Below are 12,999 nucleotides of genomic sequence, written 5' to 3' on the forward strand. Positions count from 1 at the left end.
GTGTGTTGGGTTATTGGGAATATTACTGCATGCTGTTACAACTAATCTGGAATGCTGTTGTTTATGTTGTAATGAAACACACCGAATCACAGAATGTATGGGAAGGCCGGTCCCAGCGGACCAACCTGTCCCTCCTCAGTTGGCAATTGCTCCTGGCACCAGTGGCTCTGGTGCCCAGCCCGGAATCCCCTCCTCCGTTGGTCCTGTGCAATCTTCGGGTGGAAGCGCTGCAGGGGATGGGGCCACCCGTCATCCTTCCAAAGGTCCAGGCTGTGGTGTGTAGGGAGATCCAGCGTTCAGTCGCTGATCCCCTATGCCAGCTTAAGGCAAGAGTGGCACATCTCTTGGGTGAGCCTGCCAGTCCTACTCAGCCCCCAGGACAGCCACCCCCGGGGCTGTGAAGGTGCAGTGGTGACTGCCCATGGGTGGGGATCTCAGTTCCACTGTTACCATCTGTGGGCTCATGGGCTTGCGATTACCAAACAACCTTCCCCGTCAGTTGTCTTCACCCACCCTATGTGTCAAATTCCGCCCCTGTATGCATCTTGTTTGTCTTGTCTGTTTACCTCCACAACCTACCTCCCCAAATATACCTATTTCCCCTACCTCACTTACCACTCTCACCTGAAAAAAAAAAAGGGCAATCTGTACCCGAAAAAAAATTACGCCCCATACATAGCTTCCCATTTTGCACACATGTCCATAGAACATGTACACCGATAATTCTAAATGGCAGTGCAACAAACTATGTTGTCCTCACCCCTCTCTCAGGGGTGGAAGGTCTCAAAACTCACTCCAAATTTTTAACATATGCACAGCTGTTGCTGTTAAAGAAATGGGCAGCTATGGGCCTTCCCTACACCCTTCCTGCACATCTCAAACTTGTTTTCCTACTGTCTGTCCCTCTCTGTGCCCCCTTTTTTTCACCACTTTCCTATCTCCCCATTTTCTTTTCTTTAAAAGAAATTAGTGCGTGTTAGCGGGAGTAAGCACTTTTAAGCAGTAGTTAGCAGGGGTGCGCGAGTGTGAGCTTGTGTGCACTTAGCTAAGCATTGCTAAGCATCACGCAAACCTGTGCCAATCCACTTACAACTGCTTAAAAGTGCCTTAGTCACTCTGTATGACAAGGCCCTTGTATTGCTCAGCAGCAAAATAAAAATACCCTTGTCAGTCTCGAACCCGGGACCTTGGACACACTAGTCTGCATGAAGCACCACTACACCACAGCAAACATACAATAACTTAGTGCTGAAAGCAATTTATCATGCATTACCATGAGTGAATGTAAAGGGAAAATAGGAATGGCATAACACAAATCTTGTTCTGTGGGCCTTAACCAGCAGGTGTTATTGAATTGCATGACATGACTGTGAAAAGAGAATCAGCCATGCTAGTAGGGAATATGGTTACAGTAGCAGCTTACAAACCCCACACAGTATCAGAGCAGGATACACACTGGCATATTAGCATAGGTCACAGGCCAGACCTCCCAACAGTGACTGCTCTACAGTGATGACCCTGATTAGTAAACAAAAGTTAGCTGTACCCCTCTGACTCCCTGTGAAATGTGCTAACAGTAGGCAGAAAGGTGTTGAATCTCACTTAATAAATGTCAATAAGTGAGAGTAGACACCGCTTGCACTTCAGAAAAGGTGTAGTAATAGAAATGGTCTGAATCACCCAAAGTCTCAACTGCAAAATGTCAGAACTATATCACAGGTTTATCCCAGTTATATGTACCTTTCCCTGAGGCTGTTCAAATATATACGTGAGAGTATCTGAAGCCTGGAAGAGTCAGAAACACACAGGCATATCAGCTTGTCTGCTGTTACACACTCTGCAAATAGCTGTAGAATGAATTCCACAAGCATGCCCTTATGTAGAAGTACAACACAGAAATAGCAAAAGATGTAGCCATGTACTGCTAGCAACCACCTGTGACAATGCCATTGTTCAGGTGCTGAAAAGACTGCTGTGATGCACAGTCAAAGAATACTAGGCTGACCTCTGTCTACCATCTGGATATGTCCACAGGTGGGAGCTACTCAGACAGACTACAAGCCTTCATAGACTTACAGGTACACAGCAACTCTGCATGTTCAGCAAGATAAACATCACACAATAATAAATAATGCACACTGTTGTTCTGCACCCCTACCCAAAGGTACTATATACCCGTGTAGTCAGGCACAACCAAGGGTGTAAGTAGGCATACACAGTACAGAAATATGTCCAGTCGTCCTGAGCAGACTGTGCTAATGCCAACACAAACCACAAACTGTTTAGATGTGAGTAACGTATTAATGACAGTATAGCAGTTCACAAACAGTGCATGTGCCTGATATTCATATTTGGTAGTACAACATACTTAGATGTCCTCACCACTCTTTCAAGGGTGGACGGTTTCAAATATCCCACCTAATGTATTGCATATGCACAGCTGTTGCTGGTAAAGAAATGGGCAGCTATGGACCTTCTCCACACCCATCGTGTACATCCCAAGCTAGTTTCCCTACTGTCTTCCCCTCTTTGAGCACCCTTTATCACCACATTCCTATCTCCCCATTTACTTTTCTGTCAAAGACATGAGCGCGGAGGTTAGCGGGAGTGAGCACTTGTAAACAGTAGTCAGCGGGTATGCACCAGTGTGCGCATGTGTGCGCCTAGCTTAGCATTGCTAAGATAAGATAAGCTCTGCAAAGCTTAGCTTACTATTGCTAACATAAAGTAAGCTAAGCTAAGCTTAGCTCAGTATTGCTAAAATACAATAAGCTAAGCTAAGCATCGCTTAGCATCGCTAAGTGTCGCGCAAACCCGCGCCAACTCGCTTACAACTGCTTAAAAGTGCCTTTGTCACTCTGTATGACAAGGCCCTTGTATTGCTCAGCAGCAAAAGAAAATACCCTTGTCAGTCTCAAACCCCACACCTTGGGCTCACCAGTATGCATGATGTACCACTAAGCCACAGCAGATACACAATAACTTTGTGCTGAAAGAAATATAACATGTATTACAAGGAGTGCATGTAAAGGGAAAATAGGAAAGCCATAGGAATACATTGCAATAAAGAAATATAACATGCATTACAAGGACTGTATGTAACGGGAAATCAGGAAAGCCATAGGAATACATTGCAATAACTACTGTTGTATGCCAGTTAATTCCCTAATTCCAAAAGAAAGTACATACTCCCATGTATCCAGTGTTAGCATTAGGAGGTGTGAGTAAACTTACACACTGAAAAGAGTGTACTGGAAGAAGCAACAGTCAGGTTTCAGTACAACATGCATTTCACTGGCTACAACCCAGCTTCAGATATGACAGATAAACCAACCTTCTGACTGACACAACAGTGTCCAAAGCAAACAAGCATGGTCCCCACCTTGCAAAACTGAAAGGCCTACGCCTACCTAACCTATCATTTTATACCAGTGTCCTGAAATCACAGTGAGAACTGCAATTACCATACAGCAGGCTGCATGCAATTACTAAATGGTGGGCACCAATTGGTGCAGAGGCCATCACATGCACATGCGCAGATACCTACAAAAGCAGCCTGTACTTGCTGTCCACACATGCAGTAATATCATTGCAGCAACTGGAGAGAGAGAGAGAGAGACAGACAGACAGACAGACAAACAAACAAACAAACAAACAAACAGAGGCAGTTGGAGACCAACCCAATAAATAACAACAAACAGAGGCAGTTGGAGAGACCAACCCAAAAAAAAACCAAAAAAAAAAAACAGAGGTGGTTGGAGACACCAACCAACCAAAACAAAAAATAAAACAAACAGAGGCAGTGGAAGACACCAACCTAAACAAATAAAAAAAAAAAACATCAACAGGTACAACAGACTGAGGTGAGCAATACAAAGGTAAGGTATGCAACACAGATGTATTTTCTGGCATCCGAATGATGTGTCTGAAGGGTACTCTACATTCTGTGAACACTCCTTATGTGGTAGCAGTCCGTATCTATATGTATATGCAGATGTGCATAGGGCAAGGGACATACTGCAACTGTTAGTGAAGGCTGGACATATATATGTATTTGAAGGTTGCTATGTGCACATATCTATGTAGGTTGTAGTGTGTGGCATTGAAAACAGCAACCAGTGCAGGTATATGTCATGTGGTGATTAAATGCTGTGGGACTGAGTTACAGCCAGTGAGGTCTGCTACGGATATGCGGCCTGAGGACAGTGAAATTCATTCTGCACAACACTGTGCAATATTATTACATAATTGTATGTCTCACAACTGTTCCATAATTGATATTCCCACCATGAAAGTGGGCAGTATATGTGCATATATGTGCATGTATATGTGCAGCAGTGGCTGTTTACAAGTATGTATATATATATATATATATATATATATATATAATATATATATATATATGTGTGTGTGTGTGTGTATATGCACACATTATATATATATATATATATATATATATATATATATATATATATATATATAGATAGATAAATTATATATATATATATATAGATAGATAAATTATATATATATATATATATATATATATATATATGTGTATATATATATACATATATACATATATACATATATATAGATATGTAGATATATACATATATACATATATAGAAATATATACATATATAGATATATACATATATAGATATATATAGAGATATATAGATATATACAGATATATATGGATGTATATGGATATCTATGGATATAGATAGATACGCATATATATATATATATATATATATATATATATATATATATATATATATTTATATATATATATATATATATATACATATATGTATATAGATATGTATATATAGAGTGATATATAAATATATATGTATATAAATATTAATATATATATATATATATATATATATATATATATATATATATATATAGATATATATCTATATATAGTGAGAGAGGGAGACACAGTGTCAGACGTATTGCAACAGGTGCCTGGTAACCAAGGCATGGACTGAACACCAGTGTTGATACTGCAGTGCCATACCCCATTCTAAAACACTTTACCCACTAACTACCAGATAGGTGGTTGCCTGACTAACACTGAAGGTGTCAGAAGGGAACATGGGACACAGGTGGACAGTAGCCTCCCCATTGATATTCACAGTGCCACACTAGTCTTGTAATCTGTCTATGTGATACGTGTAATCACAAACGATGTGTCATGTATGGAAATGTAGGTCAGTGTTCCCCTGTACTCATCACAATGCCCCATGTGGTATGTACCTCACATGGCAACTAAAGCAAGTGGAAAGGCCACAGACATACCTCACAAAGGGTAATACTGCCCTGAAACACATACCCTATGCAGACTGACTCACATAACCACAGCTACAGTGCGTTGTATACCGGCCACCCAGAGGTTACCTCTGCCAAAAATACAGAGGTATGCCACACCAATAACAGCCAGACAACTACCATGTCAACACCTCACAATCCCACTGGGCTACATGTCCTAGGTCCCTAGTCCCCACAACCTCACTAAACAGCACATGCTGGAGGGATAGGCTCCTATTGGCAAATATGCCATACAAGAACAAACAAGGCTCCTCACTAGCAGATGTCAGACATACCCCTGATGATTGTCTGGGGGATAGGTAACATGCCCTGGGAATCACCTCTGTGTATCCGGTTGACAGGAGGAAGTGAAATTTAATTACATGTGTGTCACAGGCCAGGGTAGCATATGGCTAGGCTGCTGTAGCCCCCAGGGACAATAGCGTATTACCTACTTATGACACAATGCACACAGACATGTACACAGTGCAATACCTGCTATGTGAAGTGGAATGAATGTGACAGTAAATGTGTGCAAGGTCTGTGATGGTGTGATAGCTAAGTGTGAGTTTGTTTCTGTCATGGTCATTTGTGTCCTAAGTGTCAGGCCAGAGAAAGATGTGTCAGTTATTGGGATGCAGACATGGTAGGATGGTATATGTTGTGACGTAGTTCCTTGTGTATGACTGTGGTGTCCCATCAAAGGCTGAAGCAATACACATATGCTTAGTAAGTGGTACTGCTGGTGAATCCAGCCAACATTTGAATTGTTGTACCACCTGAAGCTGTAGGCCTAAACAGCACAGTATGGTGTATGTTCACATTCCCTGGTAACACTGTCTTGTGTGTTTCCTGTAGTCTGCACAGATTACATTCCTCAGGCATAGGTATATGTAAGTAGGGGTACACAGTACTGTAAGGTACATAGCAAATGCTCATCTGTGTTAGCATACATTTGTACTTTGTACATTGTATGAATGTCTGATGAGTGTGTAATGATGCCTGTACTGTGTCCGCAATCACATGTGTGATGCAGGGTTTGCGTGTGTACCTAGCAACATGTATACTCTGTTACAGCAGTATGCCTGCTATATTAACAACTGTGCACATATGTTAGGTAGGGGTATGGCATCAATGACTAGGGTGGGTTACTGGTTATACTGTAACTGTACTTCACATTCATTGCAATGGATGACATATTTCTGCATGCATTAGCTTGATATGTACCCCCTGGTAAGGCTGTGCATTGGATCTCAAACAGTGAGCCGAGTACTGGTGTATACTGGAGTGTCATATGGAATGTGGCAGGCACTGTCAGTCAGTTGTGGGCTGAGCACTGATATGTGGTATTGAATGTGTGTATACTCTGACAGACGAACAGATGCTATATATGGCAGTTAACTGATATCTGTACTGTATAATGTTAAGTGTGCCACATGACTTGCTCACGCATATCGTTTACTTGTCTTCCAGGCTTATGGCTCATCACAGGAACCCCTGCTACACAGCTGCAGAGGAATACAAAATACCACAGCCTGGTTCAGCACTATACCCTGCTGTTTTCAAGGGCCAGCCAGCACCAGCAGGAGCGTACTGCACTATGGCAAGAACTTGTTCATCGGGTAAATGACATAGGCATGCATAACCGAACATATGAGCAGGTACGCCATCACTGCAGTGATTTAATTAGACATGTCTGGCGGCGTGCGTCTGATATCCACAGACAACAGCTTGCCACAGGTGGTGGGGTGGCCATACATCCCCCTCACCAGAGTGGAGGAACTGCAGCTAAGTGTGGTGGCTCCTGACCTACAGCAACAACAACATCACACATGTGTCATCATGGAGGCCGGAGCCAACCAGCATAGTGACATGGAGCACGCAGGTTACATGCCCTAGCTGTAGACTACTGTTAGCTGTATTGTTATATTATGCATGTGTGAGATGTGTTCTGTGTTTAGCAGTTGTGCTGCCTATTGTGTGCAATACTGATAATTTGAATAGTATCTGTACACCTATGCCTGTTGTTCTACTGTAGTTTAGCACACTCACAGTAGCAATGCCAAAGTTGTGGCCACTGACAAACTGTGTCATATTCTTGCAGGTCCCTGTGGTGTGACAGCAGGGCAGACGTTACATGCTGGTGAGTGTGTGAACACTTTAAACTTGGTATTGAACTGTGCATGTCATAGGTGAGGTGTAGGCCATGTACACATAACACACTTACTCATAATGCATGCTGTTTATGTTTGCTGTGAGACATGAAACATCTCAGTAATGTCAGTAGCTGCCTCAACCACGTGCAATGCACAGAGCATCAGACACAAATGTGGCAACACTGTACTGCACATTGGATAGGCATAGTTGACACACATGTACACAACATAACACGTTTGTCATATGCAGTACACCTCAACATGCTACACATAGTGTAACCGGACACCCGCTGCCTGGTCACACTTCAGTATCCCACATGTCATCCACACACCACACATATTATACCTGAGGGGTAGGGGCCTAGCATGGGGCAGTGCAACACTCCTCAACACATAACACAGTCATGTTAGGCAATGCTCCCTATTGGACACCTCACACACCCTTGTGCAACGTGGCTGTGTAAATGTGAACTTAGCCACAGCACTACGGTTCAGGTTCAGCATTCTAGGCTGTGGTCTAGCACACTTTAGTGGCCATGAGTGACCACATGATGCATGATGATGATGGCTAATGGTACTACACCCCATACTGTTACAATGGCCATGTCCAGGATTGGTATCCCATCATGTATACATGCACCACTCATCCCGTGTGTGTACATAGCATGCATGCGCTACACCTGTGTCCACAATTATCTGCTACAGACACAGACACTGCAATCAGATATAGAAATCCATGTGACACACAGATAACACACAAAGCCATGGTATGTATACCTGTGTGTGATGGTGCACAGGACTTTGCAGAGCTTATAATACTTGCACAGAAATGTCATGTCCTTGTACACATTGTGTTCCAGGGTGTAGGCAATCACTGAACATGTACACACATGCACCACAGCCATGTACACTGTCATTAACTATGGCTGTCTATACTCACACTGCATGGACTTGATCAGCTCTTATTCTGCATGCTGACACATGTGTGTGACTGTTTGCCTTGTGACACTGTCACCCACCTTCAACCACTACCACTATTGAGTATGATTTGCATTTCTGTTGTGTGGGTGTATCTGCTGTAGTGAGGAGTGTGCATGTGTTCCTGTGTTCCTGTGTGCATGTGTTCCTGTGTTCCTGTGTGCCTGTGTGCCTGTGTTCATGTGTGCATGTGTGCATGTGTGCATGTGTGCATGTGTACATGTGTGCCTGTGTGCATGTGTGCATGTGTGCATGTGTTCATGTGTGCATGTGTCCATGTGTGCCTGTGTGCATGTGCAGACCGTAAAGTGTGTTTCCTGTCTTCCTCTCACAGGTGCTGATGTGCTGATGTAGGGCTTGGCAAAAGCAGCAGGTGACCTGAAGCCACTGCCATGGATAGTGGTGATGATGACACATGTATTTTGGCACAGGGAGATTTGACAGGGTCTGTCATTGGTCCACCAATCAACAGTACACAGCATTCAACCCCATCTATGCGCACACTCATACTGCCATTACATCCCTCAGCACCAATGGCCATGGGGAGGGACAGCATACAGTTGGCATTGACCAGGAGAGTGCAGTACCCATGGCATGTGCATCCCCTCACAGCAGCCATAGCTGTAGACCTGGAACGGTACCTAATAGGCAGAGGTCCAGGGGTTCTTGGGGGAGCATCACTGGAAGTATTGCCCGTGGCAGGCGTGCCCTCACAGGTCTTACGATGACCACTATGTTCCGCACTGTAATGCAGACTCAGGCACGTATGGAACAGTACACCAGGCAGGGACTTAGGGCACAGAGGGCACATAACACCGCTATCAATGACAGCATCTGTGACCTTGCCGGTGGCATACAGACATACACAGAGGTCATTGATAGACATTGGGGGGAGACAATAGATGCCCTCCACAACATTTCTTCCTCGAGCCAAGACCATGCGGGATGGTTGCGACGTCAATGCAGACGCATGCCAGCAACAGCCGGCAGTGGTCACGGACAGCCCACAGCTCACAGCCACTCCCGTAGTGGCAGTACCAGCCCCAGCAATGGTGGGGCTGGCCTGTCCATTGTCCATCCCAGTAGACCACGTGCACGTGGCTCTGGCCAGTCCCACCAGGGACATAGGGCCAGTCATCATACCTCTGCCTCTGATGACAGTACCCAGTCAGGGTTGGTACCCTATACCATCCATAGCACCACTGCCAGGCACAGGTACTGTGTCCTTGGCCAGAGACAGTGATCTGTACAGCCAAGCAGGTACAGTCTGTGGCTGTCCCACAAACCACCGTATATGGCAGCCACATGGTGGAGCTGTGTACATGCAGACACACACACAATAAGCAAACAACTAGGGCTCACAAATACACACACACACATTACATCAACATTGGCCCATGCTGTACTGTTGTCCCTCACACACACACACACACACACACACACACACACACACACACACACACACACACACACACACACACAGACATGTCGATTGGATGGGTCAATGTCAGGCTCTGGCAAACAACAAAACGCCCTGTGCATATGGTGATACCTGTGACGCCTTCTGTCATCTGCATTATCGATGGAGGGACAGGCTAACATGGTGCTGATGCACAGGGTGACAGGATAGCAGTTTAGCAATAATAGCAAGTTGTCAACAAGGAAGTCTAACTACATACTTGTAGGTATATCTGAGCAGACATTATGCATCAAAGCTCTGATTGTCAATGTAGCATTGTTTACACCACTGTTAGGTCTGAGTATGTATTATCCACCCATGTGCCACTCGGCTGATGTGTGATGTGTTGCCAGTATGTGTTAGTGATTGGACAGTATGTGTGTGATGTGTGCAGTACAGATTAGCAAGTGTACATCTGTGAACATGGTGGGTACACACTGTCTGGATGTACGTGCATAGTGGGCACATGGGACGTGTGGCATACACTGTTGTACACATTATTAACATCCCATTGCATCTTTCAATGGCCAGTATGCATTCTACTACAGTTATGTACTAACATGGCTAGACGTGTGTATGACAAGGGTTGACACTATGCTGCGGGTGATACCGTTAATATCAGTCAATGATTTGCAGTCTGGTAGTATACACAACCTCAACAGCATGACTATAAGCAATCATTGGATGATGTCCTGACAAATGACACACAGTAGTAGGGAACCCAGTATCAATTGGATCGTTCCGGTGCTACACTATAACACTAACCAGTGGTGATGACCACCACCCATTACTGTGACCACACCTGTGTGTCATTTAGCCCCCTTAGGTACATGCAGACACACTAGGGATGTGCCCATCCAAATCTGGGAATGCATGGAATGGCCTACAATGCATTCCCTGGATGGGACACATATCCTACACAAGGGTATCATACAGACAGATACTTGTTGTGTGATACATGCTGTATAGCAGTAAGCCAACTATGGAATAGTCACCCTCATGTACTATACATACTATCCCATCAGTACCACACCGGTGGTAGCCCTCAACATGTATGTCGGGTACCATTGTGTACATACAGACCCATGTTATATCATGTGTCCCTTGGTATCCACATATCCATAGGTATTGTGGAGTCCCAAGGTGTATCACAGACATTAGAGGCCTGAATGCATATCCAAAAGGCAGTCGTACACCTATAAAGACTGTCCATTCTTGGCAGACTTTGTTGTGTATGACCATGTCTGACATATACCCCAGGCATATACCCTCACTCACACTACTCTTAAGTAACTGTCATGTGTGTGTGTGTGCCACAGATGACCTTGGCCACAGAACACGACAATGGACGGCCATGGCACATACATACATATGTGACCTACGATCTGAGTAGCAGAGGCACAACCTGTCAATGGAAACAAATGTATTCATGTAGTATGCAGGCATCACACCTATGTACTGATTGAGGGGACAGGTACACGTATATATTTGCCACGCAGATACCTCATGTCTGCAATGCACTTACTGTTGTCATCATACTATGTCATACCATAGTAAAAGCAAAACCCACACCGTGTTGACCAACAGTGACACACACACAGTCCGTATTTGCTGGATTCAAACCCTTACCTAACTATGTTATGATACTAGGGAGAGATGCATTAACACATTGCGCAATTTGCTTTATTGGTTGATTTCTCTTCTCCTGCAGTATTTGTAGGATGGTGACATCATCAGGCTTTCCAAACAAGAATGTACCTCTTTCAGTGTGTTTTCACAGTCTCCAAAAAGGGAACTCCTTTCAAAGACAATTGCATTCATACACTCACTGTTTGCAGGATTCAAACTTCTACCTCACTATGTTATGATACTAGAGAGAGACGCACTAACATGGCACGCTATGTGCTTTACTGTCTGGTTTCTCTTCTCCTGCAGTACTTGTAGGATGGTGACATCATCAGACTTTCCAAAGAGTAATGTACTTCTTTTAGTGTGTTTTCACAGTCTCCAAAAAGGACACGCCTTTCAAAGACAATTGCACACATACACTCACTGTTTGCAAGATTCAAACCCCTACCTAACTATGTTATGATACTCGAAAGTGACGGATTAACACAGCGCGCTATTTGCTTTACTGGCTGTTTTCTTTTCTCCTGCTGTATTTGTAGGATGATGACATCATCAGACTTTCCAAAGAGGACTGTACCTCTTTTAGTGTGTTTTCACAGTCTCAAAAAAGGGCAATGTTTTTAAAGACAATTGCGCACATACACACTGTTTGTAGGCTTCAAACCCCTACCTAATTATGTTATGATACTAGAGAGAGACGCACTAACACAGCGCGCTATTTGCTTTACGGGCTGATTTTTTTTCTCCTGCAATATTTGTAGGAAGGTGACATCATCAGGCTTTCCAAAGAGGAATGTACCTCCTTTACTGAGTTTTCCCAGTCTCCAAAAGGGAACACCTCTCAAAGGAAACTGCACACATACACTTTGCAGGATTCAAACCCTCAATTATGTTATGATACTGGAAAAAGATGAATTAACAAGGCGCGATATTTTTTTTATTGACTAGATTCCCTTCTCCTGCTGTATTTATAGGATGGTGACATTATCATACTGGACATGGTGATGTGTGTACACTTTGTTTTTATGCCATTCCAGGAATGGTCCATGTACGTCAGCAGGTGTCAACAGCTTGAACATGACCTCAGTATCCTTACCTTGTGTGATCTATCTGTGAACACATTGACATTCTGTCATATGTCAACACATATTTATGCACAGCTTCTTGGTTTTGTGGATACTACATGTGTCTGGGATGTTGACAAAGGGCTATTCAAAGTCTTTGTGACACATGTGTAGATGTGGTCATTGGTGTATGTCCTGGGTGGCTGCCTTGCAAACAGTCTAGCATGTTTGGGAACCATGATCCGCACATGAACATACCACAGTTGGTAGGGTTGTGTGTGTGTCAGCTTTCTATAACTCTGTTTATGACTGCAACCATGACGGACTCCATGACCTTGCAGATCAGACCTCATAGGCATACTGGACTTGACTTCCCATGGTGTGTTGT

The sequence above is a fragment of the Protopterus annectens genome, chromosome 3.part0, assembly GCF_019279795.1.
Source record: "Protopterus annectens isolate FY-2018-M chromosome 3.part0, PAN1.0, whole genome shotgun sequence".
NCBI classification, from domain to species: domain Eukaryota; kingdom Metazoa; phylum Chordata; order Ceratodontiformes; family Protopteridae; genus Protopterus; species Protopterus annectens.